The sequence below is a fragment of the Haliaeetus albicilla genome, chromosome 1 (assembly GCF_947461875.1).
Source record: "Haliaeetus albicilla chromosome 1, bHalAlb1.1, whole genome shotgun sequence".
NCBI classification, from domain to species: domain Eukaryota; kingdom Metazoa; phylum Chordata; class Aves; order Accipitriformes; family Accipitridae; genus Haliaeetus; species Haliaeetus albicilla.
Genome location: NC_091483.1, coordinates 9,306,767 through 9,311,265, shown reverse-complemented (window position 1 = coordinate 9,311,265; position 4,499 = coordinate 9,306,767). Strand labels below are relative to the sequence as shown.

At 46.1% G+C, this 4,499-nt stretch overlaps 1 long non-coding RNA gene across 1 annotated transcript; it reads right to left on the bottom strand.

Annotated features, from left to right (window-relative positions):
- Positions 1–225: 225 nt before the first annotated feature.
- On the bottom strand, positions 226–4,292 carry LOC138683822 (uncharacterized). Its single transcript, XR_011323308.1, has 3 exons — positions 4,093–4,292; positions 505–602; positions 226–390 (listed from the first exon to the last, which is right to left on the bottom strand). It is a non-coding gene; the product is annotated as an uncharacterized lncRNA (long non-coding RNA).
- Positions 4,293–4,499: the final 207 nt, after the last annotated feature.

Here is a 4,499-nt window from a genome sequence, read left to right as displayed (position 1 = left end):
TTTATTACTACCGTTGTCATTTTATTAGTGTTATCATTATCATTATTAGTTTCTTCTTTTCTGTTCTATTAAATCGTTCTTATCTCAACCCAGGAGTTTTACTTCTTTTCCTGATTTTCTCCCCCATCCCACTGGATGGGGGGGGAGTGAGTGAGCGGCTGCGTGGTGCTTAGTTGCTGGCTGGGGTTAAACCATGACAACTGACTTACGTTAGCAGCGTGTTGCTGTCTGAGCAGGAATCGTCACAGAAGATGCAGCACAGAACAAGAGCAAAAGCATACAGGATTGCCTAGGTGGAGCTGGAGCCTCAGGCAAGACCCACTGGAAAGACATTTCCTCAAAGGTAACAGTTCCTCACAGCTGCCAAGAAGCTGCTGAGGGAGTGGCAGTCTGTAAAAGGAATCAACAACAATGAGCAGAGATGTTAGCTAACCTGATACTCCTAAAATAAATAAATACTAAAATAAGAACGGCAAGTCATACCCTCACTTCTGCCAGTACTACCTTCTTCAGCGAGGTTCGAAGAGCAGATCACAGTGCTAATAATTCATCATTTCCTCCCACTGACCAATCCGGACAATGGTATCTCACCACCATCTCCCCTGTTAGAAGACAGCAAAAAGACAATGAAAATATTTTTTAAATGCTTTCAAATACACCCTATAATTCTAGCAGGGTACAGACAGGCATATATTTATTCAAACATCATCTCAGCAACACAGCCTCGCTACTCCAAAAAGCACTAATCCCAGGCAATCGGTGCGCTGCAGACTCACCTGTTTCTGCCTTTGTCACGTCCATGCTTCGGCCAGCAAGTGAATTTTGGTATGCCATACACAAAGCTATTCCTTTTTTTCATCTTGTGCTAAATTACCCATTTGCAGCAAAAGAAATCCGAACCATGTCCAAAGTATACATATTTGCAATAGCAACTGCCCCACTGCAGCAATAGCCTCTTTCCCTAAGCCAAACTGAGGTACAGCTCCAAAAGGATTGGATTAAGGAGCTTGCAGAAAGCAAATGTATTGCATGTATTTATAAACGCACACACATACATACAAACATGTATACATGCTGTGAAAGAAAATAAATGTTCCAGAATAGTAAGCTGACTTGCAATGGGCAATTAAGCATCCAACGGCACTCACGGATTAAAGGGAGATCTTTGTGGCCTGAAATTGTTATTATTTCTGTATTATACCTTCTCCCATTGTGTGCATTCTCTGGAGTTCCATCAGTGGGAAAAAAAAGCAGAAAAAGCAGGTCTCTAAATCACTGCACTGAAGTCCGTATTTAAAACAGCGAAATTGTCAAAATTTTACTTCCTTACACTTTGCATAAACAGGGTTTGCTGTGTTCCTTGCAGGTGAGAAAGCGCTCAACATGTATTCATTATCACTGTACCACCTCTTGCGAGGGGCACGGGGATGGCGGGGGGAAGAATCAGAAGCATCTTCAGTGTCAGCTGGGATCCCGGCCTACCGTAGGAGGCAAAGGGAAAAGCTGCATCAACCACCAGTACCAGGGGCAGCATTCTCAGCTGAAGTCAAGAGAGTGGAAACAGCTTGAACTCCCTGACAACTTTATTTCTCTCCCTCTCTCGCTGGGCCTGAGCTCCTGCGCTTTAGCTTTGAATTCCTGACGTGTCACTCACTTGCCCTTTAGGAGCTAACAAGTCGACGGCATCGTGCCTTTCAGGAGGAAATCTGTCAGTAAAAGAAATCAAAGGGGTAGAAAGCAAGGAACAAACCCCAGTTTTTAGTCCAAAACGTAGGACTTGCACAGCATATAGGACAGGATGGTTTTCCTGGCTTTTTTCCCCCCCGATGGACAAGCAAGGGAGCGCGCATTTTGCTGGGAGTTGCTCAGTCTGAAAGGCCAATGTTACGACTCCTGCCCGCAACACAAGTTTATCCTCAAGCTAGCTGATCTGTTCCTTTGAGAGGGGCAGTATGGGACAGAGAGGGAGACGTGGAAGGGGGGGGAAGCTTTTCTTTACACTTGTGCTGTTCTGAATGTGGACCATCTGTGCCCCCAGCTGGAGTGCTGGAGATGGTCTGGCACTTGAACCACACCATATTTACAGATCTAAACACAAATGGCTACTGCCTGATTGTTTCATGATTCATTAGTCAGACAAGCTCTCCTCTCCCGCCAGCACAGCTGTTACAGAGTAAACCTTTGTCACTTAATAGGCCTGATTATTACTTTCCATCAAAGGTATTGATCTGTGTCATCTCTACTTAAGGGAAAAGGGGAGAAGCGAAAAGGGGACCAAAATGTGTCGGGAAAACAAGAAGAGGAAGGGGGAAGGAGGGGGGGGAATTAAAAAACAATGACATTTGTATGGTGACTAGAGGCACCGGTCAATACGTTTAATCTCTCCTGGATGTACTGTATTCATGTATTCATTTACCACAGTGACTAGGTTACTCATGGAGATGAAACGTCTCACATGATGTGGCATTCCTTGCACTGCACCAGACTGCTGCAGTCACACAATATGGCCATGCATATAATTGGTCGCCCAAATACACAATGTGAATTAACAAATAGTATTTAAAAAAAAACAGAAATCAATTAAGTCATGCAGCAGAAGGTAAAAATACAGGTTCCTCTCTCAATGGCATGAGATTAGACGAAAAGGTTGATAGCGAGACTTCAGAGAATCATCCCAGGGTTAAGCCCTCGTCCACCCAAGTCAGCGATGCTACCCCAATTTACACCAGTGGAGGAGCTGGCCCTTTTTGTTTAGCAAACGAGCTCGGGACAGGACATGGTCTGTTACATAATTGCGATGCAGAGTGTATTTACCACAGCTTGAGAGCTTCTCGTTGCTCCAGTAGCCGCCTGACAAGCTGCCATTGCAGCAAGTGCAGCGATACTGCAAATTCACTCGCTCTATTGGCGGGATGAGGTTTGCAACATCCAGATTGAGAGTTTCATTGCCTCTCTGACTCACAACACTGTTATTAGTAGCATTATTGCTTCCCTGCTGTATTTGAGGTGGTACCTGGTACCCACCGTTCCAGTGACCGGGTGGACAGCTCAGAGCCACGGATGTGGCTCTGCTGGCAGGCTTGGCTGTGGCAGTGGGGAGCGAGCCCTCGAGGAAAGATGGTTGCATTCTTTCCGTTTTCCTTGCATTTAAGAGATCATCTCTCCTGAAGCCAAATCCCAAAGCCCTTGTCCAGTCCTCTTTCAGACTAAACATCAGTGAAGGTCTGGGAACTACAGGACAGAAAAGGAGCCACAGCAGAGACCGCTTGGCTGCGCCCGTAGCAGCACAACAGTGTCGCTACTCAGGCTACCGGAATCAAAGAGGAATAAAAGCCTTTAAGTGTGTCTTCAGTGTCGAACAGGACACATAAAACAAGCGTGAATGTTTTGAGTGCTGCGTTCACTTCTCTCTCCCAGTTCAGGAATGCTTTCAGGAACAGACCCCAAATTACTGCTGCTCAGCTATCCCAGAACATGTTCTTTCTGGGTGAAATCCACTCCCCTTGTTCCAAGTCTCAGTAGCTTTACGACAGGACAAAGAATCATCTTTTTAGCCCTTTTGGACCAGAGAAGTCCAGAACCCAAACTCATTCCTACACAGTATAGTAAGTCCTTGGTTATATCAGCACGCACACCTGCAATGTATTCCAAGTAGAGAGCAAGGTCTAACTCCAAACAAGCTGTTACAGGATGGGACATATTTTCCATATGAGAACAGAACAATTAACAAACGCATAGGCCACTGGTAAATACTCAACAAAGGGGATCTTCTGGTTTTCCTCGTGCAGCTTGTTTGCTGTGCAGTACCGCAAGGACCGCCTCAATTTTCCCCACGTTGCAACGAACTCCTTTTCCCTCCACCAATACGTCTCAACAGCAATCTAAAAATACAAGGAGCTTTTCCTCAAACCAAGACTACTGTTTTCAAAGCAAAGAAGCCAGTAAGATGTTACACAGGGAATACCAGTCGTTTAAGGCAGAGCGCTGTTGAGAGAACGAAGGAGAAAGAGTGAGAACCTAGATCAGCAGTGTGGAAGACCTGCTCAAAGCACTTTGCTTTCACCTCAGATTAGCCTGCCTCCGGGGCCATACCTGCCACATCTAGCCGAGGTTCGTAGAGTGCAATGACAGATGCCGGCCCAGCGTGTCAGTGGATAGGGAAGCAATCGACGCTCTCATGAGAGAGGCTTATGGGCATGTGTGCAGCTATGCCATGGAATATTCTTTCACAGTCCAGCTTCCACCCAAAGCTCTGAAACAGACCAAAATACACACGCTTTTCTGTCTAAATCTGTGCCTGTAAGGAAACCTGGCCCCTCCACCCTAGTATTTCCCCCAGCCCACTAAGATCCCATTCCTACCCACTCGCTCCCCCATCCCGAGGCATATGCATTTTCGCCGGATGGAAAGAAAAATCAGAAGACTGCAGCACATGACACCAAGCAAGAGTTGTGGCACACACAATCCATGGGAAAGTGTTGCTTGGCAATGCTGCGTGT